At 45.8% G+C, this 17,267-nt stretch overlaps 2 long non-coding RNA genes across 2 annotated transcripts in view; both read right to left on the reverse strand.

Moving 5' to 3' along the window:
• Positions 1-17,267, reverse strand: part of LOC142870462 (uncharacterized) — an 81,432-nt gene that overhangs the window by 63,143 nt on the left and 1,022 nt on the right. The gene's annotated exons all lie outside the window — the stretch shown is intronic.
• Positions 6,398-7,486, reverse strand: LOC105885575 (uncharacterized). The gene is made up of 2 exons (XR_001160718.3): positions 7,225-7,486; positions 6,398-7,038 (listed from the first exon to the last, which is right to left on the reverse strand). It is a non-coding gene; the product is annotated as an uncharacterized LOC105885575 (long non-coding RNA).

Raw genomic sequence — 17,267 nt, forward strand, 5'->3', positions numbered from 1 at the left:
ACGTCCAAAACATTAAATGTGCATTAAGCGCCCCCTCCCCACTTTTTTCTGCACCAGCGGACTCACTTACATTACTGCAGAGGATGTTTTTCAAAGCAGAAAAACACCCAAATATTTCTTATATTCTCCCTCCCTCCCATTAACTCCCATCTGCCTCTGCCTGTTGCAAGCTCCTCGCAGTCTCCCCGAGCAGAAGGCGTTGGAGCGGTTGTATTCTTAGAGCTGCAGGTCTCCATTGACCAGACTCCCTGCATGCTGGGGAAAGGGGGAGTGCTTAGCCCCTTCCCCAGCAGAGCTTCCCAGGAAAGCGCTAGAGTCTAATGCTATCAACGATGGAGATTCCCAAATCAGGGGGAAAAAATCATCTGTACCCTTCCCACGTTTCCCACCCACGCTCTGTAAAATCGCGTTGTGTTTGCAACACACCGCCTTTGGAAATGTATATTTTGAAAGCTGCATATGTGTGTCTCTGTGTGTGTTTTGCGTTCTAGTAATTCACTACGAGGGGGTTGGAGAAAATAGACTCATGAAGGCAGCGCGGCGCGGAGCAGCCGCCTTGAGTCTCCTTTGCCAGCCTGCGTCAGTCATCAGCTACTGACGTCACGTGCAGATTCTCCTCTTTGGTGGGTCTGGTTCAGCCCAGAAGAGGCTTCTGCTCGGAGACAGCGCTTTGTGTTCGGCGCAGCCACTGAGCAAACGAGGCGGCCGAGGCGGGCGCCACCCCAGGCTTGGGCTGGGCAGCTGCAGAGGAGGCTGCAGCCCAGTCTGCATCGGGCGTGTGGGGGCTCCCAGGGGCGTGCCCCGCAGGACAGCCCCCTCCCCAAACGTCCCCCGCCGCCGCCGGGTGCAAACTCGGCTGTGCACAGAATCCAGCGCGTGTCCTTTCCCCGCCCTTTCGCATCTGGCCACTGTAGCAGAGACAGCTTCGGCTATAACTCGGATTAATTCTGTGTGTTTGTCGGGCACATAGCCCCGGCTCCTCCAGTGACGCAAATAACAGATTCTAAGGCTCCCGCTCTCTGTCCTGCTCCCTTTTTTCCCCTCCCTCCTTCTTTCCCTTCTTCTGTTTCCTGCGCCCACGCATCCTGCTTGGTCTCCCACGGAATCAGCCAGCTACAGCTTCCCAGAGAGCAATGATCCGAGTTACAGAGAGACGGACAGACTCCCAGAGCAGGAACAAATAAGCCCGCAATTAAACACACACACCCAGCCCTTTGCAAATGGCCAGCAGCCGTTTAGGGGCTCCCCTGTGTGGGGGAAGGGAGGAGCTGATTCACAAATCCATCGGCCTCGGAGGAGTCGGTGCTGGCGGTGCCGGCGGCGGAGAGCACCCAGAGGGGAGGGTCAGGGCTTCTTGCTGCCGCAGCTTCTCCCTCTTCTCGCCACCGAGGAGGAAACCCACCTCTATAAATACCCACACGGCAGGGTATTAGCGAATAAACAACTTTTGCTGAATGGTAGGAGGAGGAGAAAAATTCAACAAAGACTGCAAAGGCTTTAGTCTCCAGCGACATTATCAGGACTTTTTAAGGCGAGGTGACGTTTACCCTTTCCCAAAGACCAGATCTTTTTTTCTACTTAAAAAAAAAAGGTCCCTGAAAAATGAGCTCAATGGATTAGTGCTATTTTTAAACCAATTTGAATGCAGCTTGTTTCATGAGGGTGACAAAGTCTGTGTGTGCGTGTGTGTGTGTGTGTGTGTGTGTGTGTCTCAGGGTGTATAGGATGTGTCTGAATCTGAGGTTCTCAGCAGAAGAAATGCCACACCTCAGCATGACAAAGGGTTTATTGATTGATGGAGTGACGGAGGTGGGGAGAATTCTTGCAGATTGGAAGATCTGAACAAAACCACATGTACACAAATCGCCCTCTCCAAATGCACATAGCATTCCAGTCCCACTTGGCATAACCTCTGCCCTGAGAAGGGGAAAAATCCAGAAAGCAGAGAGCTATTGACAGCCGTGGCTGGATGCATGGTTTATCTCCTTTCTTAACTCTAATTATCAACTTTCCCTGACAATGGTTTTCCTTGATGCCAGTAAACAGTTTGCCAGAGCGCTGGCTCGCTGGGATTCGAGGCACAAGGCCTGGGAGAGGATGATCTCAGGGCTCAGCCTGTATCACATCTCCCTCTTCGGGCCCTCCCAGCCTTTGTACCTTGCCTTGGAGATTTTGGTTTAAGCTTAAGCCTGTCCAGTATCCTCAATTTCTGTCTGTGGCTTAAGCTGTGCCTACAACAGGGAGACAGAGGACGTCTGCTCAGTACGGAGGACACCCTCTGGCAACCCATCAGCGGCTGTTTATTTTTAGCTCCACAAATGCATGTATGTATGCATGCCAGAGTGTGGCTGAAGTGGGAGGCGTGCAGTCAGGAGAAATATCAATGAGACAGAGGTGGCCCTGGTTCTTGCGCTGAAGATGGCTTATCACATGGGGTCATCAGATGTGGCCAGACAGACAGGAAACACCAGTAGCGTTTCAATGAAGTCATCTTGGATTAATGAAAATGTCAGGCTAAGCATGTTTTTAAAAGCACAGAGTAAGTATGTTTTCAGATATGAGATTAGGTGTGTGTAAGCATAAATTTATGTATGTGAGCACATTCACGGAAGTTATGTAGTTTCTGTGTGGACTGTATAAACTATATAGAGAGAAGAGGGAATTTAGAATGTAACCTGCTTCCTATGTTACATTTGGTGGTTGGGTGTTACTGTGTCTGATGTCGAGACCAAGACAGAATTATTTACCGTCACTAGCAGCTTTAAGCAAACCTTGAACACAGCCTTAACAAATAAGGTAGAGTTGGAAAAGGAAGAATTGTACTGAGGCTCTGAACATCAGAACTTTTGAGGGCAGCAGCCAAAATTATACGAATGTAACCCCAGCTGCCTGGTGAATCCAGTGTCTTTGCTCCTCCCTCCCAGAAGAGGGCGCCTCTCTGCCTTGTTTCTGTCTTGCTACAGTAATCAAGCTGACTGCTTGGAATGAGCGAGCAGGGCTGGGAAGCTCAGCAGAGATATTTGCAGAAAGTTAGCCCTCCATAGCCAGCATCTCCATTTTCCCTACTCCTCAGTCAGGTCCTTTGATGCATGTCTGGGCTGGAGCTGGTGACCTTGGCTTCCCGAGCTATCCCACCATCCTTTGCTGAGGATTGTGGTGCCCAATTCCTGTCTGAGCAGTCAGGCTAAAGACCCAGGCAATTAATAGACCGACGTGGAACCTGTCCAAGACGAAAACTGCCTTCCACGCTGCCAGCCCATCCCTGGGCGTCCCACGCATGAGGCGGACTCGTTTCCCCTAATGCTCCCCCAGAGGGCCCGTGGGAGTAGGCTGCTTGTCACGCAGCCCTTGAAAACAACTGAGCCTCTTCTCTTTCAAGGTCAGTGAAGCCCAGAACATCCCGCCTGTGTCTATTGTCTCCTCTCCAAGCACCACGAAAAATGCCAGTAGGTAAAGTACTGGGTTTGGAGGAGGAAAAAAGCCCAGCTCCCAGGAAATCAACCAAGGGGAATCAGGGAGGAAGTCTGGGAAAGGGATATCTCTTCGCTTGAAGGTGTCTTGATCAGGAAGCACAACTATTTTGGCCTAAGGAAAAGGGAGAGAGAAGAAACCAATGGTTTTCAAGCACCAACTATATGCCAGATACTGTGCTGGACATTTTTACATGAATGGCCTTATTCAATCCTTAAGGCAATTCTATAGGTGTCATGATGATAATGGTACCTACCCCATTGTGTTGTTGAGCACAGAAATCACTCTGAAAACATTAGTTATTATTTTTCCTATTTTAAAGCTGAGGAAATGGAGACCAGAAAGTTTAAGCAACTTGTCTACAAGTCTTAGAGCTTGAAGGCATGAAACTAAGAACCAGATCAAATTCATGTCTGCGTGGCTCCAACACTCAGGCCCACACAACTCCCTCATGCTGCCTCTATTCCATTCCAATCTCTGGTCTTTAATATTCCAGTTCTAGCCATCATTCGGAGTTGGAGGCGTCTGGGACTTTCTCAAACACTTTCTGGCAAGAACAGGTGCGTTCAGGGTGGTATGGCCATAGACCTCAAATACTTTCTGAGTAATGAACTTATTTCTCCTACAGAGCCCTTTAGCCAATAAATGCCCCCCCTCCCCATGCAAGGCTGTCTGCCTGTGAGTAGAGACTTCTATCTCCTATTTCAAGGAAAGCTCCATCTGGTTCAGCTTTATCCAAAACTCGAGGGATTTGTCTGGAACCAGACAATTTGGAGTGGAGATGCAGTGATGGCTACTCATGTCCTTGATGTCCATTCAGGCTGCTGCACCTAAACATGTTTCCACTCCCACTGAGGAAGCCCCTTGGGTGGCACTAGGAAAAAGTTGGGAACTCCCTGGTCTACCAAGAAAGTTGTCTTACAGTGAGAACAGCAGCAAATCTGCACTTTGAGTTAGCTAGTCATTCTCGTCTTCCTTCATTTCTTTATAAACTGGCATCTCTGATTATTTTCCTGTTTATGAAAACTTTACAGGCCGAGCCATTAGCATGGTGGGGGTATATAAGTCGCAGCATGCATAATATTTGCTATTCCATGATCCTTTTTCCCTGTTAAACACATGGTTTTGTCACTTACCCTGATCAAAAGTACATTCAGTCTTGGGAAACACTTCTTAAAAGCCAGCATATTTGGAGGTTTGAGGGTGAATGTTTTTAAGGACCAGTGAAAGCTAGAGGAAAGTCACTGGAATTTCACTCTCTTTCACAACTTTTTTTGGTTGCTATCAGCAACTCAAAATAGTCCCAACTCTCTGTTCACTGAAAGTAGTTACATTGTTCAACTTCAGAACAGTTAAGATAATATCCGTTCTTTGTATAACCCCATTATCAAGGAGCATACTCTTTCAAATGCCTCAACCCACCCCACCAACAATTCTAGCCACTGAACACATTGGAGAACCAGATGATAGGTTAGCCCATGCCTCACATATTTGGGAGAATGAGGACCTAGAGAGTCACCGAGGAATATCTAATTGGGTTTCATGGCGAGCATCTAAGCAAAGACAGGGAAGCCAGAGCAAGCACATGATAGGAGGCTGAGGCTGAAGGGACAAGCTGGGGTGGGACTCAAGATCACAGGGTACTTTAGCAGAGGCAAGCTAGAAAAGTATCAGAGCTGGAAAAGCACGGACCATAGAGAGAAAAGAACAATCTAGGGGATGCTTAGCGATACCTGCATGAGTTTAGCCTTTATCTTGTAGTTGATGGACAATTGTCTGCCCCACCTGAATTCAGCAGGCAGAGAGAGCTCAGTTATAAATTCCTGGGGGTCTACTGGGTCTTAATTAGCAGAACCTTTTATCCGCTCACTATTAAAGCAGTCTTGCCAGTAGTTGCTAATATACTAAGCTTGGATTACTATGTCTGATTGGCCAAGAGTAAAGAATGGGGACTGTATTTCCTTAATTCCCAGTATAGGCTGTAGAACATAGAGGAAGAATGGACTAACCATATCTGCTGGGTTGTCCAGTTTTTTGTACTTATTAGCAAAGCTATTAAATAATGAACTGGATCTGAATCTTGTCAGTGAGAAGAGATACCTTCAGCTCACATGTGAAAACCTGGCATCTTGGCCGGGCGCGGTGGCTCACGCCTGTAATCCTAGCTCTCTGGGAGGCCGAGGCAGGCGGATTGCTCGAGGTCAGGAGTTCGAAACCAGCCTGAGCAAGAGCGAGACCCTGTCTCTACTATAAATAGAAAGAAATTAATTGGCCAACTAATATATATAGAAAAAATTAGCCGGGCGTGGTGGCGCATGCCTGTAGTCCCAGCTACTCGGGAGGCTGAGGCAGCAGGATCACTTGAGCCCAGGAGTTTGAGGTTGCTGTGAGCTAGGCTGACGCCACGGCACTCACTCTAGCCTTGGCAACAAAGCGAGTCTCTGTCTCAAAAACAAAAACAAACAAAAAAAAACTGGCATCTTTCTTTGGTCCTAGATTACCCATAAAGGTAGAAAGAAAAGGGTAGGGGGAAGAAATACACTTTCTAAGTATAGTGGGTTTTCAGAGAGCCACATTTCTGTAGTGATTGTCTTTGAGAAAGGGAGTGCTATGACATCAACAAACCCTGGTTTGGTCAATCCTCAGGGTCTGTTTTGTTTGCACAGGTGTAGATTAGCATTGTGAGGCTAGACTAACATCTATGGCTGGGCTGGGGATCCCTGAAGGACATTTGAGTCAAGAGGGACCAATAAGAGGATAAATCTTAGGGCTTAACAGGGTGGATCTGACTCAACATCACTGGTGTTTTACCCTTGACAGTGCCGGCAAATGCCACTTACCTCACCATCCAGGAACCTGTGGCTCTGGACCCATGAAGAGAAGCCTTGGGTCTCGAATGAAAATGTCTAAAGTGAAGCCATTGCAATGTGGTGAATGAAATGCAAATTTAATTGGAGGAAAAAAAAATCTAGATGATTCCATCCTGTATTTAGGGGTAATCCAATTCTGAGGTTCTTGCTCCTCCTACCTCCACATTCTCAATCAGTCCGAACAGTCATGAGTAAGCTCTTTCACTGTATCTGACTGGGATTCAGGAATTTCTGTTTTTTCCATGTGATTCCAATAACATCACACTCAGATATATCTTGGGCCCCTTCATTGAGTGTGACTGCTCTGGTAGAATGTCTAGTAACTTCATTTTGGAAGAAATAGGATTTGCTATGGGTTTCTTGACCAGGGGGATGAGTGTTTGGCCGAGTTTGGCAAAAGTCAGGGATGAGAAAGAGGGAAACTAACATCAGGCATCTGGATATAACTTAAAAGGGAACTTGCCAAACAGAGACTAAAGCCACTGCCCATAAGAGGGGCACCTCAGAGAAGGAGCTGAGTGGGTGGTGAATGGAGAAGGGATGGTGGTCAGGAAGGGATTATTATGGCAAGGGTTAGCAGGAAGATGAACGTGAGCAGCAACATTGCAGAAAGCGTGAGGCAAAGGATGAGGTGCGTCCTCGGTGTGTGAGGACTGCTTTGGAAACTCATCTGGTCTCCTCTTGGTCTTTGGCGCTCCTACAACAAGCAAGAGGAAAGGGACGTGGGGTCAGCAATCCATATTCCATCACTCGCGATTCCCTGTGAGCGTTCAGTTCCTGGCTCTCCCCTCCCCCTCCACAGGGGCTATATTTGGGCTTTCCTGGGGATGGGAGGACCATGAAGGGCACATGCTCAAGGCTGCCATTGGGGAAAGGGTCTTACCAGCAGGTGACCAAATATGAGTTCACTCCAAATTGGCAGGTTTGGACCGACTATTCATCAAGAAGTCACATTTCTGGCAAAGTGGAGTTTGTGGCATTAACAGGTCAAACCAGAAAGAGCTGCTTCCAGCCGTAGCTCAGGGCCAGGAGGTTACATCGTGGACAAATATCTTTAACCCAGCTGCTCTGTTTAGACAATGACAACCCAATCACTCACTCAGGAGGCACTGCAGAAAGTCTGTTCTTATTATCTCCGTGGTGTTACCAGCAGGGACCATTCTGATCCATTATGACATCACTCTGCCTTTAGAGGAAGGGACAGCTAATGGGAGGCCCTAATCAGGGGTCAGAGAGCTGGATAATATCAGGTCATCCCATTGTGTAGATTTAGAGACACACTGGCAGTAAAATTGGAGACCAGAACCCCACCCAGTACAGGAATGGGAATCCTGTTACTTACCCACATCTCAACTCCCCAAGAAGAACCAATATGGAAATGCTTTGAGGTTCTCCTCGGTGAGGTGAAAAGGCTTACATCTTCACATAGTACAGGAGAACTGAAATAATATTTGAGGTTCTCCCAGGAGCCTAGATACCTCTAAAATATGGACTGGCGAGAGACCGACAATGCAAAGATGAGTGGCTATGTAATTCCTAATTCCCAAATGGCTCTGTATCAAGGGAGTTCAATGATGAACCAACCCAAATGGAAAGGAGCAACTCAGGAAAGGATCTGTAGGTAAAACATACAGACGTAAGGAGGTAATTTCACAATCTTTATTTTCTGTAATTAAAAAGCCCAACCTAGACCTCAGTTCCAACCAACACCAACCAGGAAGTCAGAACTTAACCTGATGGTGACCATTCTGGTCTTGATTCTGCCATTTGCCCCTAAGCAGAGCCTGGAACCAGTCACTCAAGATCTTAAATTCCCAACCTATAAAATGTGTGTGCCGCTACATGCCCTACCTACATCACGGGATTTTATTTTTAGAAAAATAGGTGTGAGCATGTTCCACAAATTAAAAAAGTCCTCATCTCTATAATGGAAATTCTTCTTAGTCACTGTGGTAGTTACTCTGCTTTCTTTGGCCCTCGTTTCACAGTTGGTATCACAGTGAGAGCACAAACTGGACAAGCGTTGCCATGTAATTAATTGCCTCATAAGCTGAACTTAAAAAAAAAAAAAAGAACTGAAATTATCTAAGACCCACGAAGTTTATGGAGCAATTTCAGAGCCAGCTCAACCTGTTTATATTAGATGATTAGAACAAGTTCCACCTCCAATCTCACGTTGTTCCTTGGTTCTTGCTTTTCTTGAGCTGTCATTCAGGAGAATCATAAAGATGATGAGGGTCACTAAGGGGGTCTAGTCTCTGGTGACACCAGGAACTTATATAATCTCTTGAGGTCTCAGCTGCCTCACCTGCAAAACCCTGCTACGTGGGGCTTATGGTGAGTATTAAATGAAATAATGCAAATAAAATGTTTACCACTGTGTTGGCACCCAATAAACATTAGATGAAATTATCAGGGAGGCAGAAGAAACCAATATCTGGAGTTTTATTTTGCCTGTGCCTCAGGACACCTGTTTGCTCCTTATTTCAAGGTACCAAGATGCTCAGATGGTTCGAATCAATGCCCTCAGGGCAGGGCGGAGTAACTGCTATGGCATTTCTATCAAAGAGCCAGTAGAGGGAGCTCCAGAGTAAAACCATTCTCTGGTCCAACAGTCCCTTCATTTCTTGTAAAACAAATCTCTGCCCAGCGGCCACAGATTGTTTTTCTCCACTAGAAATAATTTACTTAGAGAAAACTGGAGCCCTCGGTAAAGGACCTGGACCCTGTCCTGCCTTAATAGAGCCCAGGTGTTCTTGGAATTTAGAGACATCTTCAGTCCCATGCAATCCTTCAGTCCCATGCAATCCTTGAGTTCCATTTGCAAGTTGGAATAGAAGGACTAGTTCTTACTGAGACCTATCCCAGGATATTTGGGGCTGAGATGGAAGCTAACACTTCTCTCACCCTTGGCATGTTGACTATGTTCTAGCTTGAGTCACAGCCACTAAAGGACCTTCCCATAAACTTGCTAAAGAGTCGTGGAGCCTGGACATCACTTCTCTCCCAAAAAGATTTGCATCAGCTGGTTGTGTATCCCATTTAACAGCAGCAGAGGGAAGGAAAGAGTCATTGCCTGCTCTCGGAACCTTTAGAAGCACATATCAGATAAACTAAATGATGGACGTGGAATCTTTCTCTGATAAAAGACCTAGCATGGCCCCTGAAAGGTGCAAGATAGACTTTACGAAGGCTCTGAACAAAACTTTCCCCCAGCTCCTTCCCTGCTTAGTCCTTAGGTCACCCAGTTGGCCTACCTATCAGTGCACAGATCTTTTTTTTTTTTCACACTTATTTTTCTGGCTCACGGTTAATCAATGCAATAGTAGGAGCACCAAGACACGATGGGAGATCTTTCTGATCTTTCTTACAATTAACATTTGCTCACTGCCTCGTTCAATTAGCAGTGGCCTCGTTTCTTGTAGGGTACTCAAAAGCTCTGTGCCTCACCAACTCACAGAATGATACACAGCCAGAAGGAACCCAGAATAAGGCAAAGTCTTGCCATTCAGGGCAGTTAAAAATGATTGATGAGAGCTCTCCTTCCCTTTTCTGCTAGCATGATATCAAGAGTCACAATAGCTAATACTTGTTGGGTACTGTATTTACTAATTTCAGTACTGTGCTAAGAGGTATGTATACATGATTCCACTCAATCCTTACAACAACTTAATGAAATAGTTCCTATTACGATGTCCATTTTCAAGTTGAAAAACTGAGGCTTAGGTTAAATAACTTGTCCCAAGTCAAACACAGTTGTTAAATGTAGTAGCTGGTATTCTGATATACAGAGCTGCCCTTGGGCCCTGGCTGGGTTCTCCAGAACAGACAATAGTGGAGTTCCCCATTCACCATTGGGAGAAGTTTTAAAGGTTCAGGGGAACCTGAGCATTGGGGTACACCTTGTTAAGCCCCAACCAGGACCTATGGAAGCATCTGGTGTTGCTTCTCATTCCTATAGGACAAGTGCAACCTGTCTTAGGACGAAAAAATTACCTCCAGGATGAAGGATTTTACATCCTTTTTCCACTCTTAAGTTGGTCAAGCCACACAGAACAAAAGGGACTCGTTACATCTTTGGAAATGCACTGGACTTTCATAATTTGGTGGAAGTGGCTAAAGAAGTTTTCAGGGAAGGGTAGTGGCTATTTTGATCTTCCCTTATGCTTTATATGACCTCCCTGAACCATTTCTGTTTTCCAAATGCATGCAAATACAGAAAAGCAAGTAGAAGCAAATAACCTTTTAGTGAGTTGGGATCCTAACTCCTGCCCAAGACTGAGGCTAGGTTGAGGCTACTCCCTACAGAGCAGGTCTTTGCTGGCTCTGTAGTTCTTAATACTCAGGATGTGGTGGTCAGGGTAAGTCCTGTAGTTCTGTGACCCATGAACCCTAACATAATAAGTCCATGGGCTTCTAATAGAATGGACTGCCATAAAAGCCTGGTCTCCTCACCAAATACTACCTGGATCTCTGCGGCTGAAAATCTGGATCTTAATGGATTAAACTTGTCCTTGTTTCCCAATTGGTACATCTACACCAATTAACACACATAAATTTGTGAATGAAAGGATTCCTAATAGAATGGGACATAGGACAGATAAGTTTGGAATAGAAAAAGGGAGCCAATGGTGGCTTATGATTCATCAAAGGGCTTTATAATTGTGTAAGAATCTATTGTTGGTTAGGGTATCACCAAAAGAAAAATGTGGACTGTTAAAGGCCTCTTTCATCCCCTGGATTATGCGTGCCATGGTGCAAGCAGGATTGGTGTTTTAATTACCACTGGATCCTCAGAGCCTAGTGTTTCAGCTTCTATCTGGTCCACCCTCTGGTCCACTCAAATTTTTGTTGAGTTTCCAATTTTAAAGAGACCATAAGGACCAGGTGAGGGATTACTTTATTCTGTTCTCCACTAGGGAATGAGGTCATTGAAACTCAAAATCGGGATGAGGAGTAGATAGTCATATTTAATACCTGCCTCCAAGGAATCACTGAAGGACTCTCACAGAGTCCAAGGAGGACTTGAAACATCTCCCTTGGTGGAGAGAAGACTCAGGTCTTGACCTTAGGTTCCTGTAAATCAAATGCAGATGATCTTCTCACACCCATACTCTAGAGGTTGAGACCTGGGCTAAACATTGACCTGGGTCCCTTTTTTCTTACCTGGATGGCTCCTCTTTCAGGCTTGGGATAAAACAGGTAATGAGCACTGAGCTGCAGTGGATTCTCCAGGGAAGTCGCCCAGGCCTGTCCCTTGCTTGGTGGGGGTCAATGGACAGCCAATCCTTTGGCTTCAGTAGGGTATGGAGAAGAGAAACTTTACCCAGATTTCCCAAGAGGAGTCCCTGTACATGTGTACTCTGCTAGCTTCAGAAAAGAAAGAATCTTCCCAAGTAAGAAAGGCATATGGTGGAAGTGCCACCCCAAACCAAGCCTCATGAGAAGACGCTCTCACGTCACTTTGCTGATGCTTCCCTGGGCCCACCAATGGCCAAAGGCATAATAGTAACAATACGAAACAAAACTAATATATTAGACAGTGGGTATATGCCAGGCACTGTGCCAAGTCCTTTGCAAATACCCATTCAATAAGTCATCACAGCAACTCTTTGAGGTAGGTATCCATTAAATGTCAAGAAACAGGCTTAGTGGGTTTAAATAACTTACCAAAAGTCATATAAACAACCAAATATAGAAGCCAGGATTTGAACCTAGGTCTGTTTGGCTGCAAAACCTGAACGATTCACTGTTATACTGTACTCAGGATGCTGTCAAGCCTATCAGAGGCCTGTGCCTACTTCTAGTGCTGAGTCATATGGGAAAGAGAAGAATGCTAGATTTTTAAAAATTTTAATATCTGCCTTTGTATACACACATGTGCACAAGCACATATATCACGAATGTACCTGATGTGCATTTTAGATGAGCCACCTCATTCTCATTTCATTCTCAAAATAACTGTGGGGAAGGTATTATGATGTGAATACTCAAATTGTTGAGGAGAGGTGAGCAGTTCACAAAGAAGCCAAATAATTTGCCCAAGATCATAAATCCATTTGATTGCTTAAATCTACATAGTTTGATGCCAAATCCATGGCTCTGTCACCATAATATATTGTCACAATAATGAGACATACTCAGAGTGAGCTAACATTTATTAAACACCCACCATGGGTCAAGCACGACTGTGTTAGGCTCATTCATAAACAGTAAATAATTAGTCATTGATTGGTCTTCCAGTCCACTCACTAGCCTGTCACTGTAGCAGCCTCCAGGTCTAGTAAATGTTATATAAAAGAGAAACAAGAGTAATTCTTTTTCCTCCTTTTTCTAGATACACTCAGCAGCTTAGGCCATGCTAACTATTTCACAAAAGGGTGTTGCTGTCACCCAAAGCACCAGACAAGAAAGGAAAGCTACATAAAGCCTGAAAAACACAACTCTCATAGTCCCTGAACTAACGATGGAAGGTCAACAGTGTCTTCCTTCTCTTGGTTGTATGCATTTTTAATGCTATCTTATTTCCACACTAGACCACCTCACATCTCTAACATGCCCTCTAGCTTTGCTCTTTAGCAGGTAAGGAGCAGGAAGGCGGTTGATGAAGGAAGGAAAAATTCCCTTTTTATTGGGTCCATCAGGAATATAGGACTGTCTTCACCTTGACTCTTTAAGCCTCCAGCCCTACTTCTTCCACATCAACATCAATTGAGTTTACTGCCAAGTATTAATAATTTCTGAGAACCTGCTATTCCGGGCCAGGGGATCCCTGGACAGATTTCAAAGCAGTGGTGAGATAAATAATAATTAATAAGCACTAAATAATTAGCACAATTATTCATGAAGCAAGCTATTATTTTTATTAATTTTAGATGGTGAAACCTAAGTACAGATCTGCTTGAGGGAACCCAGCTCAAAAGTGGTAGGTGGGGATTGGAACCAGTGCTTCATTTCTGAGGCCTGGGCTCTAACCCAAGGCTTCAGCAGACCCAGAAGAGATCAGCAGATGAATTTTCACAGCTGTGACACTGTCTCCAGGAAGTGGTAGGCTTTTCATAGAGTGAGACTTGGTTAGAGAAGAAAGTCCCAATGGATCAAAAATGGGGGCAGCTAAGGTTTTTTGCTGCAGATGGGATTATTCGCTTGATGACGGAAGATGAACAGCAGGGTTCTCAGACTGGGATCTGGGTTACTTCTCCCTTCCTCCCGTCCAGGCTGGCTTCACGAACGTGCAACCTATCTATGTAAGGTCCTGTACTCAGTAGGGCGCCATGCTTGCTTTAAGATGCTACTGTCACTATCTTGAAAATCATAATAATTTTATCTTTGAACTCGTGTTTTGTAAGTGAAGTCTATGGGACAATGGAGAGTGTGTGTGCCCACAAATCCCTGGCAGTGCCCTGTGAGTACAGAATTCCGGTGGGAACTCAGGGAGACCCCAAGCAAGTAGAATGTGAGTCTATGAATGAATGGGGACACTGACAGTGCCAAGCAGTCATGCCTTCTGTTTGAACCAGGTGCGTTGAATGCAGAAAGGTGGCAGTGGGGTTCTAAGAAACACTAAGGACCATGGAACCCTAGCATTTCATTTTTTACTTCTGTTCCTTTGTTGGATTTGCAAACCGCCTATGCTGAAACTGATGACAGAAGGAAAGGTGAAGATAGAGCAACCACAACCAATAGCTCTTTTTTTTTTTTGAGATAGGGTCTCGTTCTGTCACTTGAGCTAGGGTCCAGTGGCATCATCATAGCTCAATGCAAACTCAAACTCCTAGGCTCAAGTGATCCTCCTGCCTCAGCCTCCCTAGTAGCTGAACTATAGGCATGTGACACCATACCTGGCTAATTTTTCTATTTTTTTTGTAGAGATGACAAGCATCTCATCTTTACTCAGGCTGGTCTCAAACTCCTGGCCTCAAGCAATCCTCCCACCTTGGCCTCCCAAAGTGCTAGGATTACAGATATCAGACACTGCGCCCAGCCTCCTCCTCTTTTCAGTCTCTCCCTACTCAACAGCAAGCCGAAGGCAGACGGTGCTGGTAGAACATGCTCATATTGAGAGTTAAATAAAAACAGCTGAGTTCATTTGGTTCACTGTTTCCATTGTTCTGGTAGGAACAAAATACCTATCCATGTACAACCTATGAAATAGGAATTGTGTGATTTCGGTGATTCTACAAATGAGTTAAATGCTCTCATATTTACATTTACAACTGGCATCGCACAATATGACAACGAACGGTAAAATTCATGCTAAAAATTTAAACTTTTAACTTTTATTTAGCATGACATTAAACAGCAAATAAAAGACACCATGAGACGTCTGTAGAGAGACTGTGGAAGAAAGAAGAAAGCTTTGTATGCTCGTACCTTGAACAGCACTTTTTTCCTGCTTTTTGAACAAGGGGCTCTACATTTTCATTTTGTACTGGGCCCCACAAATTCCATAGGTGGCCCTGCTCCTTACTTTTCTTTTGAGAAATGGGAGAAGCACCAGGGCTCATCCAAGGTGATGAAGAGAAAAGCTGGACTCCATTCTTCCCATAAGTGGGTTGACATCTGCCTGCCATAATGCTCTCCAACGTCGCCCGAAGGGGCAACTGACACTCCTGAATGAATATGAGGAAACCCAAGGCAAATTCAGGTTCACCACATACACTCAGGGACGTCAGATCCACCCCTAAATTGGATGTGGCATTTTTCAACTGGCATCTTCAGGCTTGACAGAGAGGAAGAAGGTCCGTCCCCTTGTGTGTTGCTTGTGAGCTCATATATGAAAAGAACTCCGGGCACCCATATACGCACGTATGCTGCACATATGTGTCTGCATGTGACATGCACTTGGACATCTCGTAGAACCTGACAGAGGTGGTCTTTTACGTGGATCTCAGGGGGTTGAAGGACATGAAACACTTTTATTTTTATTTTATTTTATTTTTTTTGAGACAGAGTCTCACTTTGTTGCCCAGGCTAGAGTGAGTGCCGTGGCGTCAGCCTAGCTCACAGCAACCTCAATCTCCTGGGCTCAAGCGATCCTCCTGCCTCAGCCTCCCAAGTGCTGGGACTACAGGCATGCACCACCATGCCCGGCTAATTTTTTGTACATATATTTTTAGTTGGTCAAATAATTTCTTTCTATTTTTAGTAGAGACGGGGTCTCACTCAGGGTGGTTTCGAACTCCTGACCTCGAGCAATCCGCCCGCCTCGACCTCCCAGAGTGCTAGGATTACAGGCATGAGCCACTACGCCCAGCCACGAAACACTTTTAATGGTGAAAAAGATGGCAAGGAGTATATATTGGGCTGGTGCCCTTCTAGAACCTGGTCCTCAGGAGACCACAGCTGGAAGCAGAGAGAGATACTGATGGGTGGACTATGGAGGAGATGGTTGTATTTCCAGAACCAGATTTTTTCTTGTAACAACTTCCCTCTGCCTTTATATCCAAAGGAGGCAAATACTTGTTGACTTAAGTAAAGAACAGAAACAATTTCCTTCTGAGAGGAGTGTCACAAGGAACCCAAAGCCTTCTAGGCTGTGAAGGATTATCCCCCTTCTTTCACTGGCCAAAAAGTGATGGAATAGGACCTTCAGAGATGTGGACAGTGGGTGTCAGGCAAGTTGGCCTGGTTTCCTCCCCACCTGCAGGTCCTAAGGATGGAGTCATGCACTCTGCTCCCTTTAGCTAGACAATGCTTCATCCTAACAGCAGGCTTACTGCCAGTCTGCACTCACATTTCACCGCCCATTTCTATGTGCATCTGTACTTGTTGCCTTTTGGTTATTCTAGTACCAGGGGGCAGCATAGCACCCATGTTGATTCTAACTTCCAAGCACCCTCCCCAAATACCCCACCTCCCTGCCAACAGAGATTCCCTTCTCATGTTAATTGGTGACCTAGCCAGACCCCCAGGAAGAAAAAGCCACTAACTTACTCCTTCAAAAACCACATGCCACTCAGGTAGTCTTCTCAACAACCAATCCAGTCCAAAGAACCTTGTCTTTCATCATCCCCATTCATCCCCAAGTTCATTTTAACCAGGCATTCAAGTGGTGCCCCTACATCTATATTTAAAGGCCATGGTGGGGGGGCGGTATTCCCTCCTCCACTTTGTGTTCCACCTCCCAGGAGTGACTGCTCTTCAGAGTGGAGGTGATTCAGCTTTCCTAGAAGATCATTTGCAGGAGAAAAAAAAAATACAGTACTACAGCTGAGAGTGCTGCCTGCTTCCCTAGATTAAAAAAAAAAAAAAATATCCTGCTCTCAGACACATGGAATTCCCATTGATGAGGTTTGGCCAACACCAGGCGCTGAATTTTCCCCATTAAACATAAAGCTCAGGATGAAAGATGTAGGGGCGGGAGAAGGGATAAAGATACCTTTTCAGCCTTTTCAGCCCTCCGGAGGATTTGAACTCTGGCCCCCAAGGTCAAATGGCTGATGTTCAAAAGCCCCCTCTCTCCATCCGCCCACCTCTCTTCGGGAGGCTCCTTCCTAACAAAGAATGACTCTCTTTGTTACACACAATAAAGCCCTGGTGGATTTACCCAGATTAAAAAACCCCTTGAAGTCCCTGTCAAAACTAATCTTCTCAGGAGAAACACTTGTTGATAACCACCTCGATTTGTGCAGCATCAGGGAGGACCAGGGCCCGGCGGAAAAACTGGCCTCTGACCTCCCTATGGCCACATGGCACCAGGCACCCTACCATCCCTAACCTCACAGAACGCCACCCTCCCCAGCCCCTACGCCCTGTAACCGCCCCCCCCCCACGCACAGACACTCTGCAAGCCCCCGCCCCATTTAGCTTCTCCACCTCTAGCTCAGCCCATCTTAGCACCACCCCCAAGGCAGGGAAGCCAACCCTGCAGCTCCCCGGACCCGGAGAGCCTGGCTGAGCGCCACCCTTAGAGATTTAACCTTT

Source organism: Microcebus murinus, chromosome 4, assembly GCF_040939455.1.
Source record: "Microcebus murinus isolate Inina chromosome 4, M.murinus_Inina_mat1.0, whole genome shotgun sequence".
In the NCBI taxonomy this organism is placed as follows: Eukaryota; Metazoa; Chordata; class Mammalia; order Primates; family Cheirogaleidae; genus Microcebus; species Microcebus murinus.